General features: G+C 37.1%; 1 pseudogene; it reads left to right on the top strand.

The window, feature by feature from the left end:
* The first annotated feature begins 1,583 nt into the window (after positions 1-1,583).
* LOC126696309 (probable bifunctional methylthioribulose-1-phosphate dehydratase/enolase-phosphatase E1 2) lies at positions 1,584-23,784 on the top strand (annotated as a pseudogene).
* Positions 23,785-24,373: the final 589 nt, after the last annotated feature.

Below are 24,373 nucleotides of genomic sequence, written 5' to 3'. Positions count from 1 at the left end.
AAATCAATTTTCCCATATATCACCCCACTTTTTTAAGTTTAAAACAAATTCATCTACCAAACCTAGTTTAAAATTTCTTAGGGCAATTCTACTTAAAGCCAATATCGGTTCATATTTTAAACTTAAAATAATTTCACAAAAAACTATTTTTGTCTTATTTTCTCATGGAAATAAATCCCTAATATCTCTATCTCTCCACTAATATATTTTCCATCAATATCTTAACTTTACATAGTTTTAAGCTCTAAATTTTTGTTATAAACTAAAATTTTAAATAATTAGGAGAATAGAGAAAGAGAGTTGAATTCTACATTATTTTTTAAAAGCAATAAAGGTATAGTGAAGTGGTGTACAACTTTTTAATTATATTATAATATTGTAGCAGTTTATATTTGTAAGGACACGATTTGTGGCGACCCAAAACGATGCTGGGTTCGCACGTAAATAGGCCCAAACAATATAATTTGTAGAGAGTGGGTGTTAAGAACTAGATTAACTTTTGTGGAATGAAAAGATTCACCCTCACATATATTGAAGGTTCAGAGCTGGCACAACGATCGTTTTCTTTTGGTAATCGATACAGTTCTTTTTCTTTTTATGTTCTTCTTCCTCAGTCTATGCTTTCTTTCTTTCTCTTATGTTTCGATCTCCTTTCTGGCATGTTCTTCTTTCAGTTTATATACCACCCTCCGTGTTCCATCCTCACCACACATGTGTAGGTTGGGTTTGGGGGATTTCTTTCTGTCTCATCTAACACCTCCTGGAACTTCCTATGGGCAGCTGTAAGGCTGCTTCCTTACTGTTCAGGTATCACCTCCACATTAATGCGGCCAGAGAGTTGGTTGAGAGATAATTAATGTGGAAGCAGCTGTAGTTATAGATATTTGTTTGTCTTTTCTTTCTTACCCTTGGTCTGTTATCCCATCTTTAGTGGTGACGTAATTCCGAGGTTCGGTTGTAACAAGATCGCGTCCTGATCGTCCTCGGATGCATAATGCCGAGGAGTATGACGTCCTCGGACGAACACGGAACTCTACTTTCGCGATATTGACTACCACCCTCCCTTGGTAATTACCCTTATGACCTGACTTGGTCTTCTCGGACGGATGTGCATCCTCGGATGGGCCACAGGCCCAACGATCCTGACCTTAATGGGCCTGTTGATTGGCTGCCCCCACAATATTGATTTGTTTTCTCAATTTATTTTGAGCAATCAAATTACACGTTTAAAAATTTTGATTTATTTCAAATTAATTATTATTAGCAATGCTTTTTTTTTTTCTTTATTGTATATTTTTATTAATGTAGACTTGCAATTTTTGAATAAATTTTGTCTCTAATATTGTCTTTTTAATCTTATCCTCCTTAGATTAAAATCTTAACTCTGCCATTTTTTACAGCCCTACAAATTGATGTTGTGAAATAAAAGGAAATAGTTAGACAATGCAAAGAATTATGAAGATAAAATATAATAGTCATCCACATTATTTCTTAAATGTTTAACAATTAACACTTATACGAACTTTTCTTAAATGCTTATTCCAATACAACTGCAGGCAGCCGCTAGATTCATGCATAGGACCATGAGGAACTCCAGTATGATGATCTCGCATGTGATCGGGCCAGAGGAAAAGGTGGCTTTGGATAATCATCCGATTAAAAGTCTATACTTCCTTGGGGGTGGTTTGCCTCAGGTAAAATTAAAATTTTTATACCAACTAGTTTACCTTTTTTAAAAATAAATAAAATCCCTTTTATAATGATTTTTGTATTTTTTATTTATTATTCAAACTCTCGGAGATATCGAAGTATAATTAGTGCTACATTTTTATGTAGATCTGACAAGTTTTTGCCTTATAAAATAGAGAGAGTTAGCATGTATTTTTTAATTTGGGTTTTCTCTTAAAGTCATACAAAATGGTTTTGTTTTTCGAAGTCGTCAGAGAATGATTTTTGTAACTTTCAACTTATTACAAGCTATCACATAAATTTCTTTTTGAGAGACCGTAAAACTACATTTTGTTATCGTTTTACTGGATTAGCAATGGGAAGTTGGGAAATACATAGATAGTAATTATAATTTATGCATTTTTCTATATAAAAAAAATGTTATGATTTTAGGTTGTGGTAATCACGATATTAATCAATTATTAGTCAAGTAATTAATTAAATTAATTATGCTTTAGAGCTGAATTGAATAACATCACACAAATATGAATCACATTAAGACACTAAGATGGTGACTAAGGAAAACCAATGAAATAGATTGCTTCACTATGAAAACCTAGGAGATCATCAATTCTCAAGGCAACAAATCCACTAGAATAGAATAGAAGTTTATACAAAAAATTTAACCCTAAATCTAATTGTATCTCATGTACTACTTATTGATGTGACCAGACGTAGCTCCAAGATCCACTAACTCTTCTATTCTAATTTGTTGCTCACGAATTCCCAATTCGTGACTCTAAGATCCACTTTTAAAGATTTGTCCTAATAACAATATTGTAAACTAGATGCAGCAACTTCAGTTAATCACTTAATCTTTAGTATGCAAGTAGGTCTCTAGTTGATTCTTTAAGAGAGTTTGGAAAATTCTAGATCTATGTACAGATACACTACTCTTTCGTGTGTATAAAAATGTGTACTAGGGTTTGCTTATATAATGTACTAGAGATGCACATAACCTTAGATCAAACGACTAAGCCAAAATACTGTAGATTTGATTTGCATGCAGGGGTGGAGCTGGGGGGGGGGGGGGGGGGGGGGGGTGGGAGAATAAGATCTAGTAATTCTAGTAGTAGTATTATGTATAGATCTCTTAAATGCTTTGTCCCATGATAAAACAAAAGGCAACCTCTACTTAATACACTCTGACACCCGAAGAAAGCAATTGAGAGATTCAACCTTTTTTAAACAAAAACTAATGTCACTTTTGTTTGAAAAAACTTTTATCTTGTACCTGAATTTCAGCATGTTTATTCACGGCATTTTGAAATTTTATCTCATTTTTTATTGTTCATGGAATTTCAAATGTTTGTGGCTCTTATATTTTATACACAACAATAAAGCCGCAATTTCAATATTTTCACAACAAATTCATCACAAAGTTAGGTGACAAACTGATATTAGTAGATAAAAAGATATGTCAATGGTATGGTGAGATGACAAATGGTTTAAACTTTGACTTTTTGCTATGAACCCAAATTTAAACCATTTATAGAATAGAGAAGAAAAAGGCTAAATTCTACATATGTTTTGAAAGAAATTAAAGTACATATACAACTTTACATGACTATCAAAATTGTCTTTAAATCTTGCCCCCCTAATGTGCAATCTTGGCTTCACCATTGTTTGCATGATTCTTGATTGGTTGAGATGTGCAGTTCAATCGGTTAAGTCAAGTGACTCTTGACCTATTGAGCTTCAATCGAGAACCAGTACTATAACAACAATTCTCTTTTTGCGTTCTTGAGTCGTTCGTTGTTTGAACCTTGATTAATTTGTCTTGATCAAATAATTATTCTGATGCTAACTTAATAGAGAAACTAAATTCTAACTGTTACAATTGTTCATGATTTGCCAACCTACAAAAGTGGACCTAACCAAAAAAAAAAAATTATATCTAAGGACTTTTTGATGTTTGCCTACCACTCAGCTATTCCTTACGTGATTAATATTTTTTTTCATAATTCAAAGACACCTTGCTTTCAATTAGATTTATCGTATTTTATGGTCAACTGTAACCACTTTTCTTTTCATTTTTAAATATTGATTTGCAGAACCTTCTTATAACAATAGTAAGTTACATGGGAAACTTGAGGGTTAGCGCCATAATAGAGAAAGGCCAGGATTCCAAGATCCCCAAAAATTCACCTTCGAGATAATTCTCAAAGCTGCAGATGAAATTCCTATTTAAACAAAGGTACTTGTATTTTTATTACCAAATAAATCGAATGTATTTAAACAAAGGTACTTCTATCGATGAAAAAGTCAATACAATTTCCATGTGTACGTTCTTATTGTTCATACCTAATGGTGTGCATGTATGATTGGTCAAAATGTTCTCTCATCTTCAATGTAACTTTATGTAGAAAGGTTTACTATCGATCTTTATTGAAATGCTAATTTCTATGAGCAGTCTTGCCTTGATACTAGCTAATTTAAAAAATAAAAAAAATAAATAAAATGTATTACTTCCATTTCACATTTTAATGTTGATATAATGAGGCATGTTTCAGTGTTTTGGCAACATTGAAAAGAAATTAATCGATTTCTTAGTTTGATAGTAAAAAACAATCGTTATAAAACAGATGTTATAGGTTAAAGTTTAGGAATTAAAAATTTCTTGTGAGGCACATATAAAGTCTAACTATATATGAATTTCGCCGCTAACCAGTATCGATTCCCGACACATCTACTTAAGGCCCTGGCACGTCTTAACCAACATCATTGCCGGACCAACACGCACAAAGACATTCATGTTCTAGTGAAGGTCGGGTACTTTGTTCCATGTAAAACCATTAAAATCTCCATGAAGGGTCACTTGCAAGAAACAATATTGTGGAGATATAAAATAGGACTCATATTGAAAGAAAAATAAATAAGTATTAAGAATGTATAATCAATGTCCAACGACAAGATAAAGGAACGAATTAACCGACAAAATCAAGGAACAAGGCCAGCCATGGTCTTATAGTCCATGATCGATTGGACCAAGATCTTCTTGGCCAACATGCTCAAACTCATTGCTAGCTGAGTCAATACGATTGAACCTGGATCCAGTTAATCGAACCATTAACAAGAGAGAGTTGAAAGAGAATAGAGTTCAAGAGAGAAGAAGCAGAGAAATTGGAGCATTTCAATGGTCCGAGCGGTGAAGGTGGAGGTTAATGGTGGCAGCAACAACTTCTTGATTGGTGAAGGTGGAGGCTAGTGATAACGAAGAAGGATATTTGGGTATTTTGGGTATAAGAAAGATAGAGGTGGCTAAATAAATGGAATGATAGGATTTGAAATGGGGAAATCCAATTAAAGATAGAGGTGGCTTCTAGTGATGAGGGAACAAAAAAATGGTAGAGGAAGACAAAAAATAACATTAAAAGAAGTAGTTAAAAATGACATGTTAATTAAGAAAGGAACAGAGACTTTATTTTGTTAGATTTGATGAATTCTTGTACTTTTCTTTAGATTTGATGGATTTTTGTGCTTTGATAGAACATATTTGAACTAACTATGCTTTGTAAGAGCATCCACGTCAATGGATGCAAACTTCTCGTTTATTTTACACAAAAAACTACTTTTTCTATTTTACATACCAATTTTTACAAAACACACACATCAGTTTATCTATTTTATTCAATAAAATATTTATTCTTTTATAATTTTTTATTATTCTCTCCCTCACCGCCCCTCTCTCTCATAGATCCATCACTACCAACGATCCCTCCACACCCAGCCACCATCATCAAGAAAAACCAACCCACTCAATCCAAAACCTAGTCAATATACATGGTTACTATAGTAAGTGTAAAGATATACACATCTTTGCACATTTTTAGAAGCACTGATATGGAGTATTTTTTAGGCAAAATATATTAAAGTTAAGTCTTTTTCTATTATACAAGATTTTGCATCCACTGATTGGATGCTCTAACTGGCTCGATTACAACGAAGTTCTTAATTATCAGATCTTGACTGTTGAAAATTGATGGTTATCATGTTCTTTTCCCAGTTGCCATATCAGGCTGAATGTTATCATTATCTCTTTGATGCTGCTATCAAGCTTCATCAGTTGGGGTTGGATTGGTCTACTCCAAGTCATGGTCCCATTCGCAATGTCAGTGGATTTTGGGGATGCAGTGGGAATTTTAGCAGAGCACTGAAGACTGGGGCTTTGAGTTTGGATGACATGATTGAGCCTTCCCAAGTAAGTTTGGGATGCTCTCTCCGTCCAAGAAGGAATATTAGGATTAACAGTTTCCCAATACTGTTATCTTAATTGCATTACGCTAGTAGCTCATTGAGGTGGGAGATAGCTTTCTTTCTTTCTTGGTATCATATATATTTTCCTTTTAATCTCGTGCTATTTATTGTGTAGCACTGTGTGCTTCTTGACATTGAAGGGACAATAACTCCTGCATCTTTTGTTAGTGATGTTCTTTTCCCCTAGGCCCATGATAATGTGGGAAAGCATTTAGCTGCCACATATGACAGTGAAGAAGCTCAAAATGATATCAATTTGCTGCGTTCTCAAGTAAGATTCTTTTGCTCTCATTTGTTATCTTCAACTTTGTGGTACTTATTCTTTTGCGATGTGGTGCACATGTTTTATAGGTTTCCCCACCATGTGTGCAGACCATGCATATATAGGAAAATGTATGCATTATATAGTTTGTGCTACTCCACTTTAATCTATGGTTGGTTCAATGAAATAATAATTTATTTACTTCTGGCTGATTTACTTTTCCTACCCCCCACCCCAACCCAAAAATAAATAAAAAGAAAAACGAAAGGGAAAATCGTGGACCAAAAAATCTCAACGGATATAGTAGCATGTTTACCTAATTCCATATATTTGGCATTTCGCCAGTGCATGTGAATCTTTCTCATGCTGAGAGAGAGAGAGAGTATGGGGTCACTAGTGATTGTTTGTGATGAATGTATATTTGATGCTGGGCCAAAAAAGAAAAGAAAAAAAAAGCAAATATTAGTTCAACTTTTGTCAATGGTTTCAGCAAATTTGGCTTTTCTTGGGCAGGTTCAAATTGATTTGGAACAGGGTGTTATTGGTGCTGTGCCAATCCCGCTAGATCATGTTGGGAAAGAGTTGGTGATTGCATCTCTGGTTGCTAATGTGACAGCGATGATTAGGGCTGATAGGAAAGTCACTTCCCTGAAACAACTGCAGGTAAGTTTACTCTAGGTGTAATCTTATGGGTCTCTCTTTTGAACCTAGATTGTGTTCTCAACATGTTACTACATGTCCAGGGTCATATTTGGAGAACTGGATTCCAAAGCAATGAGTTTGTGGCTATTGTATTTGATGATGTAGCAGAAGCTCTTGCGAGGTGGCATGCTTCAGGCACAAAGGTGCATCCTGACTAATGAAACTTCTCCTGAATCTAGCATTCTAGCTCTAAGAATACCCAATATTTGTTGTTGAACGGTTTTGACTCCTACAATGATTGTAAGTTACATGTCTCCATTAATTCATTTATCAGATTCATTGACTCCAAAAACAGTATTTTTTTTTTTTTTTGAAGTGAAAATCATAGGATATCCTTGTTTGTATAATAATGAAACAATTGTCAATATATATATGTATATATATATATATTTGACTTCATTTTCACTTTAGCACTGTGCTGTTCTTCACCATCAGATACATAGAGCTGGAGCTTGTGCTTGAGAACATGTGGTGCAGACACCACATGATGGCACATCTGTGGAGATTATCTTTATCATTTATGTTATCTTTATTTGGGTTTATCTTGAGTATTTGATTAGTATTTGAGATTGTTAGGATTATCGTATTAATATTTAAGATTGTTTAGGATTTGTTTAGGAGAGTTTATCTTTATCATTATGATTCCTAGAAGCTGTATATAAAGCTTCAGATGGTTCCTTTTGTATTTTGCAGACTATTATTATCATTATTGAGATTATTTGCATTGATTTGTTTGGTGGTGATTCCAAACACCTTAGGTGGGAAGCCAAGGTTGTCCTGCATCAACTTAGTATCAGAGCCAAACCCGATCTCCCCTTTCAGCAACAAAAATCACGACTGACATCCCACATCCACACTCACCATCAACAAACAAATCAACCTCCAGACATGCCATTACTCAAATACTTACCCCACGAGATTTGCAAACCAAAGCAACCTAAGTCCCTGCCTCATGAGATCTGCAAACCAGAACCTGAACCAATCCGTACCATATACCCGCTTTGGCCACACGAATTCTTCATCCCAAAACCAACAGAGAAACCCACTACTCCCTCCAAGCCTGTGACCCCCATTTGTGCCCGACTTTAGGACCACCACCAATAAAAAAAAAAAAAAAAAAAAAAAAAAAAAAAAAAAAAAAAAAAAAATTCAGATCCACAACTTCAAACCGCCAGATTGAGAACAAGAAAGTTGAAAGCCACCACCAAGCCGCCGATCCCATCAGCGGAATGACGCCATCACACAACCCGCCGTCGACACACCGTCGCCTTCGCTCCCACCATGCCGCTTCACAGGTTCTGAGATTTGACTCACCAGTTCCGATCTCCACCTTCGAGTGCCGTTGACAGTCATCGCCGACAAGCCCAGCCGCCTCTTCGCCATTGACTCCAAAGATGTTTCGTGTTTGCTCCGCCGTCTCTTTTAGTTTTCCGTTGTTTCTATTTTCTCTAGTTTTGGTGTTTAGTTTTGTTTGAACTTGGCAGATAAGGACTTTAGCTTTATATTCTAGTTCTTTCTTTATTGTATTATTATATATATTTAAAAAAAAAAAAAAAAAAAACATTCAAGTCAGGTCAAGCAGAAGCTTCAAGAAAGTCCCAGTGCACTCCATGTGAAGACCAACAAGCCAAATTTCCACTTCCATTACACTACACGTGAGGCCCAATTTCCCTATTGATTAGTAACGTGACCCACTGTCCAGTGAGGCCCAGATTGTTAAGTCAGCCCAACCAAGGTGTGGACTTTCCAAACTTAATGGATTGAAATGCATTTTCAGATTTAATATCAATATGTCTACTATGTGCCTCAACTTTACCTTAACATGCTACTGCCTTTGTCCTTTGTTCTGCTTAAATTTTCACATGAATTTATTATTTTAGCTGCTAGTTTATTTTTTTTCAGCATTTTATTTTAGCCAAAAAAATAATTCCACAAAAAAAAAAAAAAAAAAAAAAATCCTTTAAAGTAATTATTTCTCAGTATTAGTGGTTGAACTAGCTTAATCACATTGTCATAATTAGGTCCTTTTTAATTTAATTCTTGTTGAAGCTAGTATTGCTTGAATGCAACAACCTGTGGAATTCATGACTTCTCTTCACATAGAATTTAACTTGAGTATTATTCTTACTATTCACTTGCTAGAATTAGTTTGTTGATCTCTTTGCATGCATTTGCGTAGTGGTCGTCTAGTAACTAGTTTTGAAGAACAGTCTAATTCCAAATCAGAGTCTAGTTTTGAATCCCAGTCTAGTCCACAATCCCACCTAAACATGGATCCTCCTCCCCAAGATGAATTAAGACAAGCCATTGCAGAGCTTACTGCTCGTCTAGGCCACTTAGAGGCTAGGTATGACAAGGAAAATGCACATAATGGAAGAAATAATAATAGGCATGGCCCTCACCCTAGGCAAGACCATAGAGACAATGAAGACAACTCAGCTAAACATATCAAAGTAGAGGCCCCTACCTTCAATGGTGTTAGGAACCCTCAAGTCTACAATGATTGGGAACAAGAGATTGAGCATTTTTTTTTTTTTTTGGAGTGGTATGACCTGTCTGATGATAAAAATGTTAGGTTTGCCAAAATGAAACTTGTAGGAAGAGCAAAACTCCATTGGGATAGTGTGGTCAACCACTTCTATAAGACCCGCCAACCACCCATAACTCTTTGGGAAGAAATGAAGGCCCAGCTCAATGAAAAGTACTTCCTAGTCTCTCATCAAGGCAACTTATTGGATCAATGGCATGATTTGAGACAAGACAATAGGTCTGCTACTGAGTACATAGAACAATTTGAAGAGTACAAGATACGTAGCAATGCAACTGAGGATGAGCCAATTACCTTGAGTAGATTTAGGAAATGTCTCAATTATGATCTTCAAAGAGAATGGGTGGCTCGACAGATCTCAACTCTTGATGATGCTTATACCTTAGTGCAAGATTTAGAGTTGATCCCTAGGCCCCAAGGTGGAAGGAGATTTGACAATCGCATGTTGCCTTGCAACAATTTTGATGGTCCCCAAGGTAGATACCTCCAAGGTACCCAAAATAGGCCTTATCTCAACAACAGACCCTTACACATAGAAGAAAATCCTCAGGGTAGATACCAACAAGGTCCTCAAACTAGACCCAATCCCAACAATAGGCCCTTACGCCCAAAAGACAAAGGGAAGAGTGTGGTTAGAGAGACCTTTAGGCCAAATTCTAGAATCCAGTGCTTTAAGTGTCAAGGCTTTGGTCATATGGCTGCCCAATGTCCTACTAAGACTTTGTTGATTGAAGAATTGGATGGAGAAGAAGAGGTAGAAGAAGTATTCTATGAGCCTAACATTGAAGACATTGTAGAAATAGGAGAGGATGATTCCACCCAATTAGCTTGCATTAGAGCCCTACCATCTTTTGATAACCTCAATGAAGGTAGTCTTGATACTCCTGTAATGAGTGTTGTTAGGTGTGCTCTAGCACAGTCCGAAGAAAGTGATGATTGGAAAAGAAATACTATCTTCCAAACCTTTGTCAAGTGTGGAACCACAAATTGCAAGGTTATCATTAACAGTGGAAGTTGCATTAATGCAGTTTCTTCTAAACTTGTCTCCCTCCTAGGTTTAAAGTTAGTTCCCCATCCTAAACCCTATAAGGTTTCTTGGGTAGATGGTTCATCTATCACCATCAAGGATAGGTGTCTTGTTCCTATTCATATCCTCTCATACAAGGCTCAGATTTCATATGATGTGATTCCAATGGATGTAGGACACATAATTTGGGACAACCATGGCTCTATGATTTAGATGTCTCTCTTTATGGTCGCTCGAACTCTTGTTCCTTCATGCACAATGGACAAAAGATTAAGCTTAACCCAGTCAAAACTAAGTTTGTTAGTGCAAGTAAGGCTAGAGAAGAGCCCAAAAAGAAAAGTATGAACCTCACTAGTCCAAAAGAACTTGAAAGAGCTGTTAATCAAGACTCCATCGTCTTTGCTTTGGTTGTTAAGGAAATTGCACTAGATAACTTTGAAGAACCAAGAAAAGAAGTACGGTCAGTGCTTCAAGAGTTCCAAGATGTTTTCCCTAAGGAGCTTCCGAATCAATTGCCTTCTATGCGTGATATTCAACATGCCATAGATCTTGTCCCGGGAGCAGCACTCCCAAATTTGCCCCACTATAGAATGAGCCCTCCTCAACATGATGAGATTGTTAGACAAGTGGATGAGCTCTTGCAGAAAGGATTTGTGCCCCATGTGCAGTCCCTGCACTCTTAACCCTAAAGAAAGATGGATCTTGGAGAATGTGTGTGGATAGTCGCGCAATCAATAAGATTATTGTGAAGTATCGTTTTCCTATCCCTAGGTTAGATGATATGTTTGATATGATGTTAGGAGCCACAATCTTTTCGAAGATTGATTTGAAAAGTGGATACCACCAGATTAGGATTCGCCCAGGTGATGAATGGAAGATTGCTTTTAAGACAAAGGACGATCTATATGAGTGGCTTGTGATGCCTTTTGGATTATCAAATGTGAAAGTTCAAATAGTGTAAAAACACCCTTAAACGTTTAGACCCCCAATTTACAAATTAACCAATTCAAGTTTTATGTCAAACACTTAGTGTGCAGAAAATGAACAAAAGCTATAAAATAGAATTGGAAAACTATCTAAGCCAAATTAAAATCACAACCCACAATAGATAATAAAAGGTAAAGATAAAAGGTAAGGAAGATGCAAATACAAAGACAACAGGCGATGTGTTATCGAAGAGGAAACCGAAGCCCTCGGCGTAAAACCTCTCCACCGCCCTCCAAGCGGTAAACAATCCACTAGAAAATGTAGTTGGGATACATGGACAGCAATAGACCCTCCAAGCCTAATCTACCCAGTGCACCTAAGCCCTCCAAGCTTCTTGCTCCAACAAGCTTGCGCCGAATCTTTTTCTTTTCTAGCTTCCCAGATTCTGCTACTTGACCATAGCATCAACCAATGTAAATTGTTTCCTTCCTAACTGCTTCCTAGAACACCAAACAACCTTCTCATAGTAATGGAAATGGTGAGAACAAGGTTTTGGTAAAATGCCTCTCAAGGATTTGACAATGGAGAGGAAGAGAGTTGAGGAATTTGAAGAGACTCTTATGTATAGATTGTAGATGAATCAATCTTATTTTACTTTAGGGTTTCTCACTCAAAATTCTCTCTGGAAGCTCTCTTTCATTTGTGGGTATAAAGGGTATTTATACTGGGGTGAGAAGAGAATGTGAAACGTTAGGTTTTTTCAAAACAGGGGTGGCTCGCGGCTTGGCCTCGCGACTTAACTGAGTCGCAAGATCCAATCGCGAGATAACCGTATGGCTAGTTGTCCTATTTTGTCCTGTAGCGCTCCAGCTAGCATGACTGTTCACCTTCTGGCATACTTGGCACGTGTGCTGCATCTGGCGGCTTGCAGTCGCGAGTCACCTGCGAGATCAAGCCGCAAGTCTCTGTTTTCTTGAACACTCTTGAGCATTCAACACTCTATCTCACTCACTACCCTTACAACAAACCCACCTAAATACAAGGTTACTAAATGCTGAAATACAAGCAAATTTGGCACGAAATAAAGCCAATAAGATGGTTGATTAAATTCAACCTTACAATCTCCCCCTTTGGTTATTCCATGAAAAAACCCTAAAACAGACTCTAGACTTAACATGTGAGTTGGGAACAGTTGAGCAAAACTCATTCACACCTAACTCTAGAAGCTGTGAAGCACTTGAATCATAAGAACATGAAACTCCTAAAACACAACAATACACCATGATCATTGTATGCAGAAAAGCATGAAATGCATATTAAACAGGCTTAAAGTGATAAAGCAAAGATGAAGTTAAGAACCAAATCATGGCTTGATCAAGCAAGTAATCACTTACAAGGTAGTGATCACAGTGCTCATTCACACTAGGAATGAACACTTGAACATACAAGCAAACAAGAACAATGCAAGTTACTTGTATGCCCAACACTCGACCAATGCATAATACACTAAGTATATGCATTTAGGAACAATCCTACAAGGGCACAAGAGTGACAGTACTTAAAAGAAAATGCAAGACATTTAGATAGAAGTACTGATATAAACAAAGCATAAAAAGGCTGCATAAAGCATGATACAGACCATAAAGCCTACAGATATGCATAAAACATAACCCTAAAAGTTTACATAAGCAACATGGGTACAAACACAATATATACTGAATAACATCAACAATATATATATATATATATATAAAGAGTAAACCAAGTTTATAAGTTATGAGTTAGAAACAAACATACACTAAAACCACAGTGTATCAAACCCATAGCAACAATAAAATATCCAAAAACATAAACAAAGATAACAATATAACAAGATGGACACTGTCTGTTTTGGATTGCTCCCTCTCAACATATTACTCCCCCTTAAGAGCTGCTTCTCTGCTTCTTAACAAAAAAAAAACTTTAACTTTATATGTCTCCCCCTTTTTGACCGGAATGGCCAAAGGGTCACTGTCCATGCTAGGTGGTGAAGCTGTCAAGTTTTGTAGGCAAAATATCAATCTGGTCCTGCATGGCTGCTATCCTCTCAGAGTGCTTGGTCTGGACTCTTCTGATTCCATCAAGTCATTCCAGAATGATCTGAAATGCATCTGGAGGTGTATCTGAAGAAGTTGATGCTCTAGTCCTTTTGCCACTCCTCCTGGGTGTTGAGGTTGATGCCTGCCCTGCTACCTCTGCCTCGTCTCCATTGGGACACCCTCTCCTTCATCACCTTCATCTTCTTCACCTGGAAGCCGAACACTTATCCTTTTGAAGGTTAGCTTGTTAATTGCAGAAGGTGTGGACATGGGACTGATGTCTCGAGGGATTGGAACACCCTTCTTTCTAAAGATCCTCATGAGCAGACTAGAGAAGATCAGTTTAGGCCTAGAAGTGGTTCTAGTCTCATCCACAATAGTGTCAAATATGTGGGAACTGATGTCAATGAATGTCTTTTCCTTGAGGTCCATCAGAAAAATTGTTCTTGCACTGTTGATTTTAGTCAACTTCCTTATGGGATATAGGTTAAACATCATGATTATAGTGAGACACCTCATGTCCACTGGAAAAACTGTGGTATTCAGACGCTTCCCTTTTCTCTGTCCACCTAGCCTCTGTTGTACAGTTTCAATAGACAGAATCCTATCTTTGTAATTGACAAACTCTTGATCTTCTAATCCCTCAAGACCTAGCACATCATCAATGTCATGTGCATCCAAAGTGAACTCTTTACCTCTAACCTAGCAGCTTAGTTCATCCTCCCTTATCACAGCATTGGAATAAAATTCCCTAATTAGGGGTTCACACACAACTGGGAGATCACACAGAATCTTTTCCCATCCTCTCCCTTCAAAACAGCTAGGGATAAAAGTGTCTCTCAAATCCTCCAAATCCACAAACCTTTCTTGAATAATTCCTGCATTTAAGAAGAAGTCCTTGTATCTCTCAAAATGGGAAACAGATCTGAACAGGTTAGGGTCCATTTTTATTCTCTTATCTACTTTCTTTGCAGGAGTTTTCTTCTTTGGGGATGAAGGAGCCATCTGTGAACAATCATAAGAGGCCACAACAACATAGTACAATACATGTGTAGAACAAATCAGTACTTTGTTAGTAACAAAGACAAAAATGCAACCATACAGATGAATTTAAAACACTTAAACCTTATGCTACTTAAATCAACCACACAGATGAACAAGCCTAAAAGTGGATACACAAGAACAACTGGTATAATGCAGGGGAGTATTAAAGCAGCAGAGATTGAAAACACCCAAAAGACAAATATATGTCAATGAGACATACATTTTGATGAGTATGAAATGACCCAGAGAACAAAAGACAGATACACACAATAGATGAACAGGCACATATACAGCACAGTAAACCCCACAACCAAAACAAGAACATTTTGAAGCAACACATCAACATAAGATCAGACAAGATGAGTAACCAACAGATAACAAACCCTAGCTAAGCACATGATGAAGACCAAAACCAACAACTTAATCAAGTTCAAACTAAATTAATAGCTTCCACTAGCTAAGCATGGACAAAGAGCAACAGTCGAAACAAAAACCCATCTCAAAACAGACACAAATGCGAATATTCAAGAGGGAAAAACACAAAATCAAGTAAAATAGAGTTCGAGAAAGAAAACCCATACCTGTTACTTGAATATTTTGAGTTGAAAGGAAGCAACAATGGAGTTTGAAAATGGTTACACGGAGCGTTTAGGAAGGAGACCGTTGAGAGAGAAGATGAATAGTCACAAAAAGTTTGAAGGAAAACTAAAAAAGATTTAAAAATTGCCCCTGTTTTTGCCAAACACGCGTTTTTCGCGACTGAAGTGAGTCGCCAACAAGTTGCCAGGTTAAGCCGCCAAAACATTCAAAGACAAAATTTTGAAAAAATTTTCTAAGTGTATTTCGAGACTGGAAGGTCTACCCACGAGGGAGTTACGAGCTGAGCCGCGAAAATCTTTAAGTAACCCTCGTGACTGGACCATCCACTTGCGAACAAGTCGCCAAAAATGACCTGCGAACTTGTGACTGAGGCTTGCGACTTGACTTACCCGCGACTGAGTTGCCAAAACAGGGCAAAAATGATTTTTGAAATTTTCAGATTTTAAGAACAAAATACTTTCCAAAAACACCTAAAACACTCAAAAATCTTTTTGTGCTTGAATCAACAAAGATTGAGCATGTGAAAACACATTTCAATAAGTACAATCACACAAATGAATATGGCATTTATTGAACATAAACTTGTGTGTTGTGTGTGGATATTAACAATGAGATAATCCTTAGTCTAATGTGAAGCTTCAATGATCAATTCAACCAAGGCATACACAATTAGTACTAGATCATGTGACCCATCTCAATTATAGAAGTATGCATATATGACTTCCCACAAGACTTGATAACATAAATTGGAGCTTTACATTTGACCCCACTTTCAATCATACCATTTGATCTTTTTGATCATTTTGAGACAATCACCTCTCATTGTGAGAGTGATGTTTGATATTTCACTATGATGAGATAGCCTTTGGCTTTTTGAATAAACATTCACTTTAATCTTTGGTCGCTTTCCCTTTTTCTTAGTCGAATACTAGTATGTTTGACAGGCTTTTGCAGCTCAATATCTCTTTTCATTTGGAGATTTACATTTGGTGAACTCTTTTTAGCAAAAACAAAAATAAAGAGTGGGAAGATATATAGACATAAGTCTATGCATGTCTCAAGATCAACATAACCATTCACTAATCATTCATGACAAGTTTGAAGATCTATTTACAACAATCACATAGATTTCAAGATTTCTTCCATAGTGATAAGAGTGCAATGAAACAAGCTACGCTCGAAAATGCACAAAACCATTAGCACAAAGGTACAAGGCAAAACAAGTTTTGAGACAAAACTCAACAAAATCAATCAAACTTTTTGATTTTCTATTTTTTATGAGATTTTTGGATTTTTGACACATAAGAAGAAAAAGATTGATCAAAAACAAAAATGACCAAAAGTATGCACAAATAGACAAACAAACAACCATCAACATAAACAACAAGTAAACAATCAAACACCGTCACAAAGTATAGGAAGTATTAATGCATGGACATGTTGTAATGCTTATGCATGAGTACCCTTTTTCACCCACACGTCACTTACGTTTGGGGTGATTTCCTTATAGGATTGGGTACGAGAGTTAGGGTTTTCAAACCTTCGTGTGAAGCTTTTCAAGCAATTAGTGAATGCACCAATCATCTTCATCACATTCATTATTCCGGGATGACCATTTTGATCTCTTAATGGTTCACCAGCCCAATTTCTCCTATCATTTCTAGGTCTTCGTGACCTTTGAGGAGTTGCACTATTCATTGCTCTCAGCTTTTGACAATTTGGTCGAGTATGCCCTTGAAGTCCGCAATGATGACACACATAATTTGATCTAGGACCTTTTTGTAGTCGTGGACGAGACTTGGCTCGGGATTTAGACCTGCCCACAGATTGATTTCATGACTTCAACAATCGTTCGTTCCCCATATTCCTCTTCTCCTCTATCTTGGGCTTCTCAGCAGTAGGGCCAACATCAGCTGATTCTTTGGCCTTTATAAACTTCACTTCTTTAGTGACATTTCCAGATGAGCTACTTCCTCCGGTATATCCCAATCCGGATTTATCTGAAAAGCTCTTTTGGGATGAAATAACATCATTTAGCTTCTTGGTGGTGACCCTCTCTATTTTAGCATTCGCTTACACAACTTCTTACTCAAGAAATCTCACTTTTGTGTAAGCTTTTGACAGCTCACCGTTCAGTATTTCTATCTCACATTTGGCCTCCCTATATTGGATTAGGAGACTCTTATAGTCCTCCTTTGCCTTCTTCATTTTTCTCACAGCTGCCTTAGCCACCCTTGTGTACTCACCCGACTTCTCCAGGAGTGAGTTATAATTCTCTTGAAGATTGGCTGTGCTTTCATCTTCTTCAGCATCTGATTCTTCAACAACTCCCAATGATTCTTCACTATGTTCTCCAAGGTCTCGTACAAGCAGATTCAACTCGTCTGAAGACTCAACATGGGCAATAGTCATAAAAGCTGAATAATTCCCTTCTCCATCACAGCTTTCTTCAGAATCTGAGTCGGATGAATCTGAGTCACTCAATGTCGTGGCAAACACTTTACCTTTCGATTTCAAATAATTCGGACATTCTTTCTTAAAGTGTCCATGCCTATTGCATTCGAAACAAGTGACACCTTGTGTAGATTGAGACTCTTTTCCATCTTTCTTTTTTAATTCCCTTTTCTCTCTTCCTGAACTTTGGAATTTTCCTTTGTCACCAAATTTGCCATTATTCTTGAATTTCAAGAATTTTCAAAATTTTTTTACAAGGTATGCAATATCTTTGTCAACCACATCTTCTCCCGATGAGTCATGGTCTTCCACCTTCTCATTAATGGTCTTAAGAGCAAGAGATTTACTCTTCCGTTGATTGGGTAGCGACATTTCATAAGTCTGAAGAGAACCAACCAGCTCCTGGACTTTGATGTCATCAAGGTCTTTGCTCTCTTCAATCGCTGTCACTTTGGCACGAAAACTTTCCGGCAATGATTGAAGGATCTTCCTTACAATTTTAGAATCCTCCGTTTTCTCTCCCAAATTGAACTTGCTTACAATCACGTCATTTAGCTTGCTATAGAAAGAGTCAAAGGACTCATCCTCACTCATTTTTAACTCCTCAAATCGAGTGGTTAGCATCTGCAGCTTGGTGTCTTTTACTTTCTTCGTGCCTTTGTAAGTGGTCTCCAATATCTCCCATGCTTCTTTGGCAATGGTAATGTGAGAGATCCTGTGAAATTCATTTGGAGACACCACAGAAAATAGCATTGAGTGCTTTACTGTTAGCATTAGATGCAGTGAGTGCTGCCTTATCCCATGTGGATTTGGCTGCCTCAGGTCTGGTCCAACCAATCTCAACAGCATCCTAAACAGATTCATCAATGGAACACAGAAATGCTCTCATGCGAATCTTCCAAAAAGCATAATTACTACCATCAAAATATGGAGGTGCATTTAGGAATTGAGACTGATCCATCTCAATAGGGAGTCAAGGATCACACAATGATAATGAAACCACTAGAAGTGTACCCGCTCTGATACCAATTGAAAGTTCAAATAGTGTAAAAACACCCTTGAACATTTAGACCCCCAATTTACAAATTAACCAATTCAAGCTTTATGTCAAACACTTAGTGTGCGGAAAATGAACAAAAGCTATAAAACAGAATTGGAAAACTATCTAAGCCAAATTAAAATCACAACCCACAGCAGATAATAAAAGGTAAAGATAAAAGGGAAGGAAGATGCAAACACAAAGACAACACACGATGTGTTATCGAAGAGGAAACCGAAGCCCTTGGCGTAAAACCTTTCCGCCGCCCTCCAATCGGTAAACAATCCACTAGAAAATGTAGTTGGGATACATGGACAACAATAGACCCTTCAAGCCTAATCTACCCAGTGCACCTAAGCCCTCCAAGCTTCTTGCTCCAACGAGGTTGCGCCGAACCTTTTTCTTTTCTAGCTTCCCGGATTCCGCTACTTGACCATAGCATCAACCAATGTAAATTGGTTCCTTCCTAACTGCTTCCCAGAACACCAAACAACCCTCTCACAGTAATGGAAATGGTGAGAATAAGATTTTGGTAAAATGCCTCTCAAGGATTTGACAATGGAGAGGAAGAGAGTTGAGGAATTTGAAGAGACTCTTATGTATAGATTGTGGATGAATCAATCTTGTTTTACTCTAGGGTTTCTCTCTCAAAATTATCTCTGGAAGCTCTCTTTCATTTGTGGGTATAAGGGGTATTTATACTGGGGTGAGAAGAGAATGTGAAACGTCAGGTTTTTTCAAAACAGGGGTGGCTCGCGGCTTGGCCTCGTGACTTGATTGAGTCGCGAGATCCAGTCGCGAGATAACCGTATGGCCAGTTGTCCTGTTTTGTCCTATAGTGCTCCAGCTAGTATGACTGTTCACCTTCTGGCATGCTTGGCACGTGTGCTGCATCTGGCGGCTTGCAGCCGCGAGTCACCCGTGAGATCAAGCCGCGAGTCTCTGTTTTCTTGCACACTCTTGAGCATTCAACACTCTATCTCACTCACTACCCTTACAACAAACCCACCTAAATACAGGGTTACTAAATGCTGAAATACAAGCAAATTTGGCATGGAATAAAGCCAATAAGATGGTTGATTAAATTCAACCTTACAAAATGCTCCTAGTACTTTTATGAGAATGATGACACAAGTACTAAGGCCTTTCATGGGCAAATTTGTGGTAGTGTACTTTGATGACATCCTCATTTATAGTAACTCAAAAGAGCAACATTTGGACCATCTTAAACAAGTTTGTTCCACTTTGAGGAGAGAAAACTTGTATGCCAACCTAAAGAAATGCTCTTTCTTCACTGATAGTGTCATTTTCTTAGGTTTTGTGGTTTCATCTAAAGGAGTTTCTGCTGACCCACAAAAGGTCAAGGCCATAGTGGATTGGCCCGAACCCAAGAACATTCATGAGGTTCGCAGTTTTCATGGGCTTGCAACTTTCTATTGCCGCTTCATACGTGGATTTAGTACAATCATGGCACCAATCACTGATTGTATGAAGCAAGGTGAATTCCAATGGTCAAATGCTGCTGGTAAAGCATTTCAAGAAATCAAGAAGAAGATGACAGAAGCACCGGTGATGTGCCTACTGGACTTTGATAAGGTCTTTGAAGTGGAATGTGATGCGTTTGGTGTAGGCATAGGAGGAGTTCTTAGCCAAGATTGTCACCCTATAGCTTACTTTAGTGAGAAATTAAATGAGGCTAAGAAGAAGTATGCAACATATGACAAAGAACTCTATGCTGTAAGATATTGGAGCCATTATTTGACACCCCATGAGTTTGTCATTTATTCGGATCATGATGCTCTCCGCCACATCAATTCCCAAAAGAAATTAAATGCTCGACATGTCCCTTGGGTTGAGTTCTTGTAAAGATTCTCTTTTGTTTTGAGACATAAGTCTGGTGTTGAGAATAAGGTAGTTGACGCTTTGAGTTGCCAAGTCACCTTACTTTCTGTGATGAGCACAAAAGTCATAGGGTTTGAGAAGTTGCAAGAGGAGTATGAATCTTGCCCAGATTTTGGAGAAGTGTACACTACACTTAAGACTGAGCATCTTCAGGTTGTTGATGATTTTATCATCCGAGATGGCTACTTGTTTAAAGCCAATAAGCTTTGTATCCCCCACACATCAGTTAGAGACTTTTTGGTTTGGGAAGTGCATGCGGGAGGACTTTCAGGACATTTTGGACGTGATAAGACAATTGAAGAGGTAGAGAGGCAGTTCTATTGGCCAAGTCTTAAGAGGGATGTTGCCAAGATAATTGGTCAATGTTGTCAATGTCAACTAGCTAAGCATTGCAAGCAAAATACTGGCCTTTACACTCCTTTACCAGTTCCATACCGTCCTTGGGAGGATATTAGCATGGACTTTATACTAGGTCTTCCCCGTACCCTTAGGAAGTTTGATTCCGTCCATGTAGTGGTAGACCGGTTCTCTAAGATGGCTCACTTTCTTCCATGCTCTAAGACTTCTGATGCATCCAAGGTAGCCAAGATTTTCTTTGTTGAGATTGTTAAGTTGTATGGGTTGCCTAAATCAATTGTGTCAGATAGGGATGTTAAATTCATGAGCTATTTTTGGAAGACCCTTTGGCACATGATGGGAACAAAGTTGAAATTCTCCATAGCATACCATCCTCAAACTGATGGTCAAATTGAGGCTGTCAATAGGAGTCTAGGAAATCTTTTAAGGTGTCTCATAGGTGAGAATGGTAAGACTTGGGAATCTATACTCCCTATAGCTCAATTTGCTTACAATAACTCAGTCAATAGGTCCATAGGTATGAGTCCATTTGAAGTTGTTCATGGTTATACACCTAGGAGACCTTTAGACCTTCTCCCAATGTCCTCACATGATAGGGTTTCTGTGTCTGCAGTAGAGTTTGCTAGTCACATGCATGAGCTACATAAAGAGATCAACAAACGAATTCATGCTAGTAATCTTAAGTATAAGACTCAGGCTGATTTACATCGACGTCATGTAGACTTTGATGTAAGAGATTATGTTATGATTCGTATCAGGCCTGAACGGTATCCTTCAGGAACCGTTAAGAAACTGCAGGCCGTAGTGCTGTTCTAGTCAAGGTATTAAAGAAACTTGGACCTAATGCTTATGTGATTGATATTTCTTCAGATTATGGTATTAGTTCTACTTTTAATATTGCTGATTTAATTGCTTTTAAAGGTCCAACAGTTATTCCCTATGACCCTTTTGATGATCCTCTCTCTTCTTCTTTGGCTAACCCTGTCCCTAGCCCTACACCATCTTGTTTCCAAAAGGCACATAAAGATATTATTGATGTTATTTTGGATGAGAAATCTCTTTTCACTAGGGAAGGAACAGTTCAGCACTTATTGGTTCGCTGGCGAGGACGGCCTGATTTTGACTGTACATAGATCACCAAAGAGGAGTTGCAGTAGCTTGATCCTGCTTTTTTAGAGGCTTACTTGGATACACTTGCTACCACCTCATCTCTACCTCCTATCACCCGCACCTATGAGCGTCGACGAAGGCGCCATGCTGACCCAGTGAGCTTGTGGCTTAATGGAGTTTATTCTGATGTCACTTGATCCTTATGAGCTTTACTCGATGGGGTCAAGTTTCTCCCACCCCAGGGGAGTTGGTGCAGACACCACATGATGGCACATTTGTGGAGATTATCTTTATCATTTATGTTATCTTTATTTGGGTTTATCTTGAGTATTGGATTAGTATTTGAGATTGTTAGGATTATCGTATTAGTATTTGTGATTGTTTAGGATTTGTTTAGGAGAGTTTATCTTTATCATTATGATTCCTGGAAGCTATATATAAAGCTCTAGATGGTTCCTTTTGTATTTTACAGACTATTATTATCATTATTGAGATTATTTGCATTGATTTGTTTGGTGGTGATTCCAAACACCTTAGGTGGGAAGCCTAAGGTTTTACGGCAGGACTAATCTAGGTAGGAAGCCTAGGTTGTCCTACATCAACATGCTACTGGTGACTTATAATGCCCTTGTTAGGGTTTCTTGAATACAATCTAAGCTACACTCACTAAGTTATTTCTGTTCTTTATAAAAGCTGATTATTTACCTCCAGAAAAGTTTTTTCTTTGGTGTCTAAATTTTAAGCTGCTAATATACTACACATCATTAAATGTGAGGATAACTATCGTTTCTCTCTCTTGTTTAAGGTGTACATATACTCTAGTGTTATTAGGGAGGCTCAACAGCTTCTATTTGCCAATTCTAACTATGGTGACTTGAAAAAATACTTATGTGGATTCTTTGATACCACAGTGGGGTATGTTTTCTTAATGCATCTTCCTGTTTTCAGATATTGATTTTTTTTTTGTTCGTAATTGAATAAAGTTCATCTCATAACCTAATGTGCAGAAACAAAAAAGAGACACGTAGCTACGTTGAGATTTTGAAAACAGTGGGAATAGATAGGCCTGCAGACATGTTATTTGTGACAGATGATTTCCGAGAAGCTGTGGCTGCAGCTGCTGCAGGTAATTAGTTGCTTGTGGCTTTAAAATTTACTTTCATACTTGTGCTCTGTGTGGCAAATTGTACTTATTTATATTGAGTTTACCCGTCTTACTTTATTAGTATGAGACTTGAAAGTTGTAGATCAAGATTGCAAATTCACCTGGTTTTAAGTTTTAATGGGTTGGGGTTTGGCACAGTGTGGGTAATCATTTTTTTTTAATTGCTCTCCTTATGGAAGTACTCTGTATATTATTTTTTTCCTACATATTTTTGCTTAATATTAAGCAAAAGTATGTTAGAGAATTCTTAATTCTTAATTTTGATTTTTTAAAATAAAAAATTCAGCAGTTTATTTTGTATTAAATAAGGGTTCTCAATATAACACACTTGGTAATATGAGTTCTAGTTTTGATGAAGGAACTTATTCAAGTGAGATATATCGAGGCCCCTTAAGCTTTTGCTATTACTCTTCATCTGTTTTTATTTTATTTTAAATCATCGTTGAGAATCGCTAAACAGTATCTTTGTTTCACACTATGTTTCAGGTTTGGAAGTGATACTATCCATCCGACCTGGAAATGGATCTCTGCCACAGAATCATGGGTTCAGAACAATTGAATCGTTGCTGGAAATCCAGCACTGATATAATTGTAATTTTATAAAATAATGCTCAATTTTTATTAGTGCATATATATGTATATATATATATATATATATGTATTCAATTTCAGTTAGCCTTGAACAGTTGAACTTGTGTTATGCATGGACATTTTTTTTACAAGAATATAGTCGGCATTCAAATTTGTATATAACTATATATTATCATTAAATTGTAGATTTAATATGATTAAAAAAATGTAGATTTTCCTTCTCAAAAAAAAAAAAAATGTAGATTTAATATGTTTGTTTTATTAATACAGATTGAGCATCTGAAAACATAACAACGGAAATCGCCTGTAATTATTTACTTGTAAAATTTATTTTTAACCAATTTATGTACTTGTATCTCATCAAAACAGAAAAAAAAAAGAAAAAAATGTGCTTGTAATTCAGATAGGCGAAATCTGCTTGCTTTTCTCTTGTATATCTATAATCTATATCTATATAAAAAATGAGAGTTTGAGTGGTATTGTTTTCACATAGATGGCGGTTTTGTCAAGTTGTTCTGGTTTTGTTACTCAGTCAATACCACTGAGAATTTTTACTATTTTATGGATAGAGAGAGAGAGTTT

The sequence above is a fragment of the Quercus robur genome, chromosome 8, assembly GCF_932294415.1.
Source record: "Quercus robur chromosome 8, dhQueRobu3.1, whole genome shotgun sequence".
In the NCBI taxonomy this organism is placed as follows: domain Eukaryota; kingdom Viridiplantae; phylum Streptophyta; class Magnoliopsida; order Fagales; family Fagaceae; genus Quercus; species Quercus robur.
This window is presented reverse-complemented; position numbering and strand designations above follow the sequence as displayed.